The sequence below is a fragment of the Salmo salar genome, chromosome 21 (assembly GCF_965601325.2).
Source record: "Salmo salar chromosome 21, fSalSal1, whole genome shotgun sequence".
NCBI lineage: Eukaryota > Metazoa > Chordata > Actinopteri > Salmoniformes > Salmonidae > Salmo > Salmo salar.
In genome coordinates, this window is record NC_138311.1 from 20,384,123 (window position 1) to 20,397,278 (window position 13,156).

General features: G+C 42.2%; 1 pseudogene; it reads right to left on the reverse strand.

Moving 5' to 3' along the window:
- Positions 1 to 663: 663 nt before the first annotated feature.
- On the reverse strand, positions 664 to 12,727 carry LOC106581873 (endothelin receptor type B-like; annotated as a pseudogene).
- Between the last annotated feature and the right edge of the window lie 429 nt (positions 12,728 to 13,156).

Below are 13,156 nucleotides of genomic sequence, written 5' to 3' on the forward strand. Positions count from 1 at the left end.
AACGCTTTCTCTCAGACTCTCTGAGCGACGGAAATACACATTTGTGTCCTAATAATTTGTCATGCCCTCTCTGACACAGTTTTGATATTAAATTGGAGAACTAATTCGGTTATAAGCTCTTTCAAAATTCTCATTAAATTCTCAATACATTGCTGAGGTACAGTAGCATTTGTAGAAACGGAGCACTATTTTCTATGCTTCTGGGTAATCTCTTTATAGGTGGTAAGAGCATGTGATGCTGGATATGTGCCAACACTAACTGCCTTAAGGCTAAGTTTTCCAGGTAAACATCTGAAACAATACAATCATATTACGGGCTGAGGCATATCAACCTATAGGGTGTATGATATGGGTTGTAGGTGAAACAAGATGAACTGGTCGGGAGTGAGCCAAGGCCTGAGGTCTCACTCTCTCTGTCTGAGTGTCACGTGCCAAAAAGCAGATGTTCAACTGATGACCATCTCACAACAGACAACGCCACAGGTTTTGTTACTAAAACAGCAGTATACCACTAACAACAGTACATGTGACGTCTCGAGTCAGTCGTGAGACTGAGAATGCAGAACCAATAAAGTCAATGAGGAACAGCCATAGGCTATTTGTCATTTACAGAAACTCAGACATAATTCTAGTCATCATCGAACATAAGATAAAGAGGACCTCTTGTTACTGTAAAAGGCATTTTATTACTGATCAAAATAAATCAGTCTTGGAATTACATTCATAGAACAACACTGAATAGGCCATCTTAGCAATACAGTGGCTTGCGAAAGTATTCACCCCCTTTGGCATTTTCCCTATTTTGTTGCCTTACAACCTGAAATTAAAATTGATTTTTTTGGAGGGGTTGTATCATTTGATTTACACAACATGCCTACCACTTTGAAGATGCAAAATATTTTTTATTATTGTGAAACAAACAAGAAATAAGACCAAAAAACTGAAAACTTGTGCGTGCAAAACCTTTCACCCCCCAAAGTCAATACTTTGTAGAGACACCTTTTGCAGCAATTACAGCTGCAAGTCTCTTGGTTTATGTCTCTATAAGCTTGGCACATCTAGCCACTGGCAAAACTGCTCCAGCTCCTTCAAGTTGGATGGGTATGCTGGTGTACAGCAATATTTAAGTCATACCACAGATTCTCATTGGATTGAGGTCTGGGCTTTGACTTGGCCATTCCAAGACATTTAAATGTTTCCCCTTAAACCACTTGAGTGTTGCTTTAGCAGTATGCTTAGGGTAATTGTCCTGCTGGAAGGTGAATCCCCCTTCCCAGTCTCAAATCTCTGGAAGACTGAAACAGGTTTCCCTCAAGAATTTCCCTGTATTTAGCGTCATCCATCACTCCTTCAATTCTGACCAGTTTCCCAGTCCCCGCTGATGGAAAACATCCCCACAGCATGATACTGCCACCACCATGCTTCACTGTGGGGATGGTATTCTCGGGTGATGAGAGGTGTTGGGTTTGCACCAGAAATAGCTTTTTCCTTTATGGCCAAATTTTAGTCTTGATGGCCAATGGCCAATTTTAGTCTAATCTGGCCAGAGTACCTTCTTCCATATGTTTGGGAAGTCTCCCACATACCTTTTGGCGAACAACAAACATGTTTGCTTCTTTTTTTATTTTTCTGGTCACTCTTCCGTAAAGCCCAGCTCTGTGGAGTGTATGGCTTAAAGTGGTCCTATGGACAGATACTCCAATCTCCGCTGTGGAGCTTTGCAGCTCTTTCAGGGTTATCTTTGGCCTCTTCTTTGCCTCTCTAATTAATGCCCTCCTTGCCTGGTCCGTGAGTTTTGGTGGGCGGCCCTCTCTTGGCAGGTTTGTTGTGGTGCCATATTCTTTCCATTTTTAATAACGGATTTAATAACGGATTTAATGGTGCTCCGTGGGATGTTCAAAGTTTCGGATATTTTTTTATAACCCAACCCTGTTCTGTACTTCTCCACAACTTTGTCCCTGACCTGTTTGGAGAGCTCCTTGGTCTTCATGGTGCCGCTTGCTTGGTGGTGCCCCTTGCTTAGTGATGCCCCTTGCTTAGTGGTGTTGCAGACTCTGGGGCCCTTCAGAACAGGTGTATATATACTGAGATCATGTGACACTTAGATTGCACACTGGTGGAGTTTATTTAACAAATTATGTGACTTCTGAAGGTAATTGGTTACACCAGATCTTATTTAGGGGCTTCATAGCAAAGGGAGTGAATACATATGCACGCACCAATTTTCCATTTTGAATTTTTTTGAAATAAGTTTTTTTTTTTCATTTCACTTCACCAATTTGGACTATTTTGTGTATGTCCATTACATGATATCCAAATTAAAATACATTTAAATTACAGGTTGTAATGCAACAAAATAGGAAAAATGCCAACGGGGGATGAATACTTTTACAAGGCACTGTAATTACAGGCAAACATCCATAGACAGATAAAGACAGAAAAAAACAAGAACATAACAAAATACAAAGCAAGAAAAAAAAACTTTAGTACATATGTCAAAGTAATTTATTGTGTTAAATAGTCAAGCGTCCTCTTACTCAAGTGGAGGTGGGCTTTTAGCTCTAATGTTGCTCAGCTTACTCCTGTAACTTTGACTTCAGTATAGACTGTACCTCTTAAAGTGTCAATACCTGAGTCGGTATTTATTTTATTATTTCACCTTTATTTAACCAGGTAGGCTAGTTGAGAACAAGTTCTCATTTACAACTGTGACCTGGCCAAGGTAAAGCAAAGCAGTTCAACACAAACAACAACACAGAGTTACACATGGAATAAACGAACACACAGTCAATAATACAGTAGAAAAAGTATATATACAGTGTGTGCAAATGAGGTAAGATAAGGGAGGTAAGGCAATAAATAGGCCATGGTGGCGAAGTACAATATAGCAATTAAACTCTGGAGTGATAGATGTGCAGAAGATGAATGTGCAAGTAGAGATACTGGGGTGCAAAGGAGCAAGATAAATACATAAATACAGTATGGGGATGAGGTAGTTGGATGGGCTATTTACAGATGGGAAATGTACAGGTGCAGTGATCTGTGAGCTGCTTTGACAGCTGGTGCTTAAAGTTAGTGAGGGACATATGAGTCTCCAGCTTCAGTGATTTTTGCAGTTCGTTCCAGTCATAGGCAGCAGAGAACTGGAAGAAAAGGCGGCCAAAGCAGGTGTTGGCTTTGGGGGTGACCAGTGAAATATACCTGCTGGAGCGCGTGCTACGGGTGGGTGCTGCTATGGTGACCAGTGAGCTGAGATAAGGCGGAGCTTTACCTAGCAAAGACTTGTAGTTGACCTGGAGCCAGTGGGTTTGACGACGAATATGAAGCGAGGGCCAGCCAACGAGAGCATACAGGTTGCAGTGGTGGGTAGTATATGGGGCTTTGGTGACAAAATGGAAGGCACTGTGATAGACCACATCCAATTTGTTGAGTAGAGTGTTGGAGGCTATTTTGTAAATGTCGAGGATCGGTAGGATGGTCAGTTTTACGAGGGTATGTTTGGCAGCATGAGGGAAGGATGCTTTGTTGCAAAATAGGAAGCTGATTCTAGATTTCATTTTGGATTGGAGATGCTTAATGTGAGTCTGGAAGGAGAGTTTACAGTCTAACCAGACACCTAGGTATTTGTCCACATATTCTAACTCAGAACCGTCCAGAGTAGTGATGCTGGATGGGCGGGCAGGTGCGGGCAACGATCTGTTGAGGAGCATGCATTTAGTTTTACTTGCATTTAAGAGCAGTTGGAGGCCATGGAAGGAGAGTTGTATGGCATTGAAGCTCGTCTGGAGGGTTGTTAACACAGTGTCCAAAGAAGGGCCAGAAGTATACAGAATGGGGTCGTCTGCGTAGAGGTGGATCAGAGAATCACCGGCAGTAAGAGCTACACCATTGATGTATACAGAGAAGAGAGTCGGCCCGAGAATTGAACCCTGTGGCACCCCCATAGAGACTGCCAGAGGTCCGGACAACAGGCCCTCCGTCTTGACACACTGAACTCTCTGAGAAGTAGTTGGTGAACCAGGCGAGGCAGTCACTTGAGAAACCAAGGCTGTTGAGTCTGCCGATAAGAATGTGGTGATTGACAGAGTCGAAAGCCTTGGCCAGATCGATGAATACGGCTGCACAGTATTGACTTTTATCGATGGCGGTTATGATATCATTTAGGACCTTGAGTGTGGCTGAGGTGCACCCATGACCAGCTCTGAAACCAGATTGCATAGCGGAGAAGGTACAGTGGGATTAGAAATGGTCGGTAATCTATTTCGAAGATCTTAGAAAGGCAGAGTAGGATAGATATAGGTCTGTAGCAGTTTGGGTCTAGAGTGTCTCCCCCTTTGAAGAGGGGGATGACTGCGGCAGCTTTCCAATCTTTGTGAATCTCAGACGACACGAATGTGAGGTTGAACAGGCTACTAATAGGGTTTGCAACAATTTCGGCAGATAATTTTAGAAAGAGAGGGTCCAGATTGTCTAGCCCGGCTGGTTTGTAGGGGTCCAGATTTTGCAGCTCTTTCAGAACATCAGCTATCTGGATTTGAGTGAAGGAGAAATGGGGGAGGATTGGGCGAGTTGCTGTGGGGGGTGCAGGGCTGTTGACCGGGGTAGGGGTAGCCAGGTGGAAAGCATGGCCAGCCGTAGAAAAATTATTATTGAAATTCTCAATTATGTTGGATTTATCGGAGGTGACAGTGTTTCCTAGCCTCAGTACAGTGGGCAACTGGGAGGAGGTGCTCTTATTCTCCATGGACTTTACAGTGTCCCAGAACTTTTTTGAGTTTGTGCTACAGGATGCAATTTTCTGTTTGAAAAAGCTAACCTTAGCTTTCCTAACTGCCTGTGTATATTGGTTCCTAACTTCCCTAGAAAGTTGCATATCACGGGGGCTATTCAATGCTAATGCAGTACGCCACAGGATATTTTTGTGCTGGTCAAGGGCAGTCAGGTCTGGATTGAACCAAGGGCTATATCTGTTGCTGGTTCAAACATTTTTGAATGGGGCATGCTTATTTAAGATGGTGAGGAAGGTACTTTAAAAAAATGACCAGGCATCCTCTACTGATGGGATGGGGTCAATATCCTTCCAGGATACCCGGGCCAGGTTGATTAGAAAGGCCTGCTTGCTGAAGTGTTTTAGGGAGCATTTAACAGTGATGAGGGATGGTCGTTTTACCGCAGACCCATTACGGATGCAGGCAATGAGGCAGTGATCGCTGAGATCTTGGTTGAAGACAGCAGAGGTGTATTTGGAGGGCAAGTTGGTTAGAATGATATCTATGAGGGTGCCCATGTTTACGGATTTGGGGTTGTACCGGGTAGGTTCATTGATAATTTGTGTGAGATTGAGGGCATCAAGCTTAGATTGTAGGATGGCCAGGGTGTTAAGCATGTCCCAGTTTAGGTCACCTAGCAGCACAAGTTCTGAAGATAGATGGGGGGCAATCAATTCACATATGGTGTCCAGGGCACAGCAGGGGGCAGAGGCTGGTCTATAGCAAGCGGCATCGGTGAGAGTCTTGTTTCTGGAAAGGTGGATTTTTAAAAGTACAAGCTCGAATTGTTTTGGTACAGACCTGGATAGTAAGACAGAACTCTGTATGCACCAACAACATAGGCATTTCTAAGGGACATAGACAAAAAGACATACAGTCAACCAACAGTCAACCACCAAACTATCAATTAATATGTTGTGGACAGACTTAATATAGCTGGCCGGAGATTTGGGTTCTGGGTTGCAGAGATTACTATCAACAGACTCAGATTTCCAAGGTTTACTATGCTGTAAATGTTCTTATTATTGACATGCAAACTAGCACTGTGAATGCCCTTAGATTAAACCTTTGCTATGAGTGTACGCTGATTCAGCATTGACCTGTTCAACTGTCTAGTATCTAGTTCAGCTTTGGTCACTGTTTTCCAGGACTGTATTCTTCATCTATCACCTACTCAAGTCATTGCCCTCACAAATGTAGTGGTGTCAGTCAGTGAGGCAGGAATGACCTTGAACAGAGTCCATACAGCATCCATCACACTGTCAGCCTATACCTCTTCTTCTGTCTCATGTGTAAGAACTGAAATAGCAAATAATGAGGAAGATTATATTGTATCTTACCTTAAAACAGGTTTTGAATCGTTTGCTGACCATGTACAGAGCAATAGGGTTGATAAAGGAGCTCAGCTATGACATATTAATGCCAATATAGTCCAGGACAAGAAATACACTAAAAAGGATGAGTGGATCAAGTAAGTAACACAAACCAGAATTAAAAACAGCACTGACAATCGAATGTATCCTTTTACATTACCTCAGTAGCTGACAACTTTTGGGATCCTTCTCATCATAAATGGTGAGTTTTAAGATTCTGCTCAGGTACAGTGGTAACCAACAGAGGGCAAACACAAGCACCAAGCAAAACACTGCCTTGGCCACTTCTCATCTCTGTGAAAACAGATGAGATTTATGTTAGACATTTTAATGTCATCATATAAATAAATATATTATGGAGGTAGCGCACTTGTCTACACCATGGGTCGCTAAATCCTGTCCTGGAGAGCTACTGGATGTGCAGGCTTTTATTACACCCCAGCACTAAGACACCTGCTTCAAATAATCAACTAATCATGGGCTGGACAATGGATTAGTTGAGCCAGGTGTGTTACTGCTGGCAGGCACATGCACAGATACGGCTCTACATGTGCAGAGCACATGCCCATTTGCCCTTCCAGTCTCCAAAGTTCCCTTTTCAGTAGGAGTATAATTTCCACCCCCCATTTTTTCGGGGGGTATACTGTTTTTTGCATTGTTGTTCTGAACCCATTAAATTCTCGTCTATGCTTCTGAACCAAAAAGTTGCAAGTCTTGATGGTTGACCAATGACCAGTCATCAGCATTGGAACGCAAAGGCGGGCACACTTATTGATTGAAGCCATAAATAAAACTTTTTTCATTTCCTCCAATTTTGCCAAAAACAGAGTAGGCCTACGTTTATCATCCATATAAAACACACTTTAGCAATCTACAACTGACTCATCTCTGCTTCATAATTTTCATATTTCAGGCCTAGCTTGGGAGCCAACTGGTTATATGTCTAAAGATAAGCAACTGTAACATCGTAGTGGCTTCAATATTACTCTAGCGAATGAATTAAAATATTTGTCAGAAAGAACAGGCCTACCCTTGCCTGATGACTCAAATTGAATTCTTCTGCTGCTCTATGTTCTCTACATACTTCAGTCTGAGACTGCCATTGTTAAAGTCATTTGTGGGACTGCCGTCGTTGAAATAATTTGTTGTGACATCAATATGAGGGGTGTTGTACAAAACAAAGTCATCAGCGATTGGATCTCTAACCAATCAGAATATCAAAGCCAATGACGGATTTTCAAAGTGTCACTTATCCACATGTGTTCTGGCTCTGGGCCATCCCATCGGTTTCTTGGACCAATCAGCACGGTTAGAATGTATTTGCGCTTTAGAAATCGTCGGGGAGGTACACAGATCCAGACTCTATGAGGGGATTCGATTCATCTAGCCTTTTGCACCGTGTGTAAATTGATTGCATTTGTTTTGAAACTGGGCTACCTTCCAGGCGTGATCCAGGTGCCTGCCCTGCTCTGTCAGATGGTGAAGTCAGCTCAAAACAAAAGTGATGTAATTAAGCTCATGTAGTAATTTGCAATACTCTGTTTTCCCATGCAAAAGTGATTGCTTTTGATAAATATATATATATATATATATATATATATATATATATCTGCCTTCCCAATGAAAACTAGTTAGAAAATTAAAACATATATTCTATTGAAAAAAAATATGTTGTACGTTTCTGTACAATGCCTTGTGGCAACATGACAGCCGCTTTTGCCCGTTCACATCATGGGCCACAGACCGGAGCCCCATGGGCTGAGCATAATCGAATCCGCCCATTGTTGAGAAGAAACTACTAATACCAACCATTATCTGGTCCAGGTCACAGTTATAAATGAGAACTTGTTCTCAACTAGCTTACCTGGTTAAATAAAGGTGAAATAAAAAATAAAATAAAACAACTTAAGCACTCCATTAAGTTGTGCCTGATGTCATCCATTTGAATGGGGACCATCCAAAACAGAGTGGAATCGAAACTCCCCCTTCCGGCTGAAGGCTCCGTTGCGAGACGAACTCTGCATACTTTGATGAACAGGAAGTCACCAAACCACTGAAGATGAAAATATGTGGTTTTTCAACAATAGGTTTATGGGATAGCTAGCAAACTTGTAAACACTTACCCATTCCTACAAGTGAGTACTATTTAATACACATTAAACTTTATTACTGTTGCCTCCCCTTTTAGCTTTTAGCTGCTAGAAAGTTATAGAAACATGTTTTATTATCAACTGAAACAATATTGTTCTCGTGTCTTGAATGAAAAGGTAAAATTTTACAATTTCCCCAAATAAATGTAATCCCTGTCTAGAGACTAGATTCTCCTCCATCTTGTCTTGCGTTGTAAAACCCTCTCAATGCTCGCCATCCAGTAGTGGAATGAGATTGAATGAAGATGATGTATGGAGTAAGGAAATACATCACTATGTAAACGGAGCATTCATCTGTGGGCGTGGTGTAGCGTTTGGCGGGAGAAATGCCACATTCATGTGCTAGTGGGAACTCTGAAATGTACAACATGCTAACAGGTTGAAGTTATACATGCGCAGCGTACAACCAGTTAGGAAGTCGAAATGTTCTGAGTTTCCTAGTTCCAACCAGCCCTTGAACATAGCAAAAAGAGCACTCTGCAGGCAGCCCTCCAAAGTGATGGCGTGGTGCAGACAGAACATGCTTTCCATCTGATCCTGCAGCCTCCGCTACAAGTAGGCCATATGATTCTGCTTTCTCTGGACTCCAGAAAATTGACATGATATACAGTGTGTTCGGAAAGTATTCAGACCCCTTCACATTTTGTTACATTACAGCCTTACTCTAAAATTGATTTTTTTTTAAATCCTCATCAATCTACACACAATACCCCATATTGACAAAACAAAAACAGGTTTATATACATTTTTGCAAAATTAGAATAAATGAAAAGGAAATTCACATTTACATAAGTATTCAGACCCTTTACTCAGTACTTTGTTTAAGCACCCTGGCAATGATTACAACCTTGAGTCTTATTGGGTATGATGCTTCAAGCTTGGCACACCTGTATTTGGGGAGTTTCTCCCATTATTCTCTGCAGATCCTCTCAAGTTCTGTCAGGTTGGATGGGGAGTGTTGCTTCACTGCTATTTTCAGGTCTCTCCAGAGATGTTCAATCGGGTTCAAGTCCGGGCTCTGGCTGGCACACTTAAGGACATTCAGAGACTTGTCCCGAAGCCACACCTGCGTTGTCTTGGCTGTGTGCTTAGGGTTGTTGTTCTGTTGGAAGGTGAACCTTTGCCCCAGTCTGAGGGCCTGAGAGCTCTGGAGCAGGTTTCCATCCAGGATCTCTCTGTACTTTGCCCCCTGTTCCTCTTTCCCTCGAAAATGACTAGTCTCCCAATCCCTGAAAAACATTCCTGGAGCATGAAGCCGCCACCACCATGCGTCACCGTAGGAATGGTATTGGCCAGGTGATGGTGGTGCCTGGTTTCCTCCAGACGTGACACTTGGCATTCAAGCCAAAGAGTTCAATCTTGTCTTCATCAGACCAGATAATCTTGTTTCTCATGGTCTGAGAGGTGCATTTTGGCAAACTCCAAGCGGGCTGCCATGTGCCTTTTAATGAGGAGAGCCTTCCATCTGGCCACTCTACCATAAAGGCCTGATTGGTGGAGTGCTGCAGAGATGTTTGTCATTCTCCAATCTCCACAGAGGAACTCTGGAGCTCTGTCAGAGTGACCATTGGGTTCTTGGTCACCTCCCTGACCAAAGCCCTTCTCCCCTGATTGCTCAGTTTGGCCGGGCGGTCAGCTTTAGGAAGAATCTTGGTGGTTCCAAACTTCTTCCATTTAAGAATGATAGAGGCACCTGTCTTCTTGGGGACATTCAACGCTGCAGAAATGTTTTGGCACCCTTCCCCAGATCTGTGCCTCGACACAATCCTGTCTCGGAGCTCTACGGACAATTCCTTCGACCTCATAGCTTGGTTTTTTCTCTGACATGCAGTGTCAACGGTGGGACTTTATATAGAGAGGTGTGTACCTTTCCAAATCACGTCCAATCAATTGAATTTACCACAGGTGGACTGCAATCAAGTTGTAGAAACATCTCAAGGATTGTCAATGGAAACAAGATATACCTGAGCTCAATTTCGAGTCTCATAGCAAAGGGTCTGAATACGAATGTCAATACATTTGCAAAAATGTGTAAAAACCTGTTTTAGCTTTGTCATTATGGGGTATTGTGTGTAGATTGATGAGGAAGAAAACCAATTGAGTCAATTGTATAATAAGGCTGTAATGTAACAAAACGTGGAACAATACTGAATACTTTCTGAATGCGCTGTATCCCTAGTTTATATTGGCTGTTAACATGAATTACTTTCAGCTTCAAATGTAGGTGCAAAACGCAGTTTGTTTCTGTAGCCTATCTTGCTTTTTGAAAATGCATCATAGTTTATGGCTGTAATGACAGGCTACATTTGCACTGCGTGCATGTGTGTGCGTGGGGGGGTCGCAAGTTTTGTACTGTGATAAATGGAGTTTGTAGACATACTGTATGGCCACACATTGATTAATTCACCTGCGTGCAAGTAACTGTGGGGAACTGCACACGTGCGAGTGGGACAGGACTCTGTATTGAGGACTGGGTAGGAAACCCAGTTCTCTGGTGTTGGGGAGCAATTGCGTTGAGGACACGGCATGAGTTTGCCAGGCGAGGAATGGCGGTGAGAACTCCTTTGTTTTGGTAAAGCTATAGCATGAGTTGGTTCTTTGCCTAGGGTTAGGTTTCTACCAAGAGCTGTTTTGATCAGAACAATCATTTTTGTAAGAAAAGGGTTCTTTGTAAATCAAAGGGTTCTTCTACCTAGAACATTTAACATCCTAAGAACTGTTTTTGGAAGAAAGAGTTCTTTGATGATTCTTTGGAAGCCAGGAAGGTTTCTTTGGAAGGCAAGAAGGGTTCTACATAGAACCATATAGAATATTTCCCAGAATGCTCTATTGCAGTGAGATTTTCAGAATTGTTTGTTTTAATATAATATCTGTGTTTTTGCATTTACATTGATTGGTTACTACATTTTATGCTACATGAAAATAAATAACATAAATTTTTCTAAACTAATCCAATCTGTTGGATATATTGCACCCGCTACTTAGAGGTTGTTCCAGGTTGTCTCAGTAGTCAACGTTCCCTACCCTGGCAGTCATTCTGAATGCAGGTTGAGGGTGATTAATAATCCCACTTGTTGTCTATCCTAACTCTGTCTGGATTCCAATACACATCACTTTGCCAGCCAGCATAATGTAATTTTCAGGCCTGATGTGGCCTGTAAACCAAGCGATTCCTAACACCACTGTGTTAGTGTATAACTAGGCCCTCAAAGAAAGGCCTTATGATTTAAGTAATGTATTGTCATAAATAATGACATTTTAAATTCTAATCAGGCTGGTGGAACCGTTCATAGGGGGTTCTAGGAAGAACCCTCCAAAGATGAAAGGGTTATCAATAGAACCCTTCATAGGCAGTTCTAGGAAGTATCTTTAGATGATAAATGGTTATTTGTAGAACCCTTCCTAGAGGGTTCTAGGTAGAACCATATACTGGCTGTTCTTTGAGGAACCTTACATAGAGAGTTCTAGATAGAACCCTCTGAAAAGGGTTCTACCCAGCACCAAAAAGAGTTCCCCTAATGGGACAATCCGAAGAATCCTGTATGGTTCTACTTAGCACTTTTTTTTCTAAGAGTGTAGCTTGGACAGAGCCTGAAGAACAATGGGTTTATAGATGCAGAGACTGAGTGTTGGGCATTAGGCCGAAGAGTATCGAGCTAACATAGCTTAGCCTGACTTATCCCGAAGACGGGAGTGTGCGAGTGATGACAGCATTTGGCATTCGGCTGAAGATTAGGAACTACATAATCATTTCACACAGACTGTGTTTCTGGCCTCGGCTGAAGAATTGTGTGCGGGTGATTAGGACTATTTTGGCATCGGCCGAAGAGGAGGGGTGCTCAAGTGAACTTTGTCAGGACTTTGGTCTGAAGAAGAGCACAGTTTGCACTGTTCAATAAGAGACTGAGCCTGGCTGGAGCCGAATAATTGTTGCCTAACAGATACAAACATTGTTTAGCAAAATAGTTTAGCAAAATACTTTACTCATCAGATTGTGCTCCTTTCCTTCTTGTAATAATTGCTCAACTAGCCTGTGACCCAGTTGCAGGGATTTTATTTGGGCGTGCCTTTTTTTGTTGTTGAGCACATGCCGCCCAAAAGGTCTGTGCCCGGATATGACTGCTGGGCTGGAGCAGAAAACTACACATCTAATATCACTCCAGTTCTAGAGCTGGAGATTTCTGGTCTGTACTCACCTGTTTGGTATAGTCGCTCAGTGCATTCTCATTCCTCCTCAGAATCTTCCAGATCATCAGAGTGTAGAAGACAGCCGTGCAAGCCAGCGGCATGCAGAAGTAGAAGCGGAAAAGCCACCAGTCTTTTGCTGATTTATAAAACTGTTATGAAAACATAATAAAGAACAGTATTAGTGTTGCTGTTTCAGATTTGATCTAACTACTGGAATGTGATGATAAGCACACCTCACTGGCTTCATTATATAATCTGTGTCATTTTCATTTATTATCAAAAGAAAACAAAAGAAAACATATTATTGACCTTGCTTTCTATATTACTCAATTTTGTCTGGATTCACAAATTACCTGCAAGAACTGATTTGGTTTTTTTGGGCTGAAGGAGACATATTGTCAGATGCTGTCCTCTATAGTCTATTATTATCGTATCAAAGCCGACAACTTCAGGCACAGCCAGAATTGTTGATATCACCCATGTCAAAGTTATTTCTACTGCTGTGCACGTTGAAGCCCCAATGCCTTTGATTCGATTCCAGGATGCAACAGCTCGATACCTAGGAAATCAGTAGGGAAATTATGTGGCTGGGGAGCATTTTGTTCATAACAATTAAAGAACATATTACAACGAAAGGGAGTTTCAAGGCCTACTACAAAGAGAATTAACTTTTGAC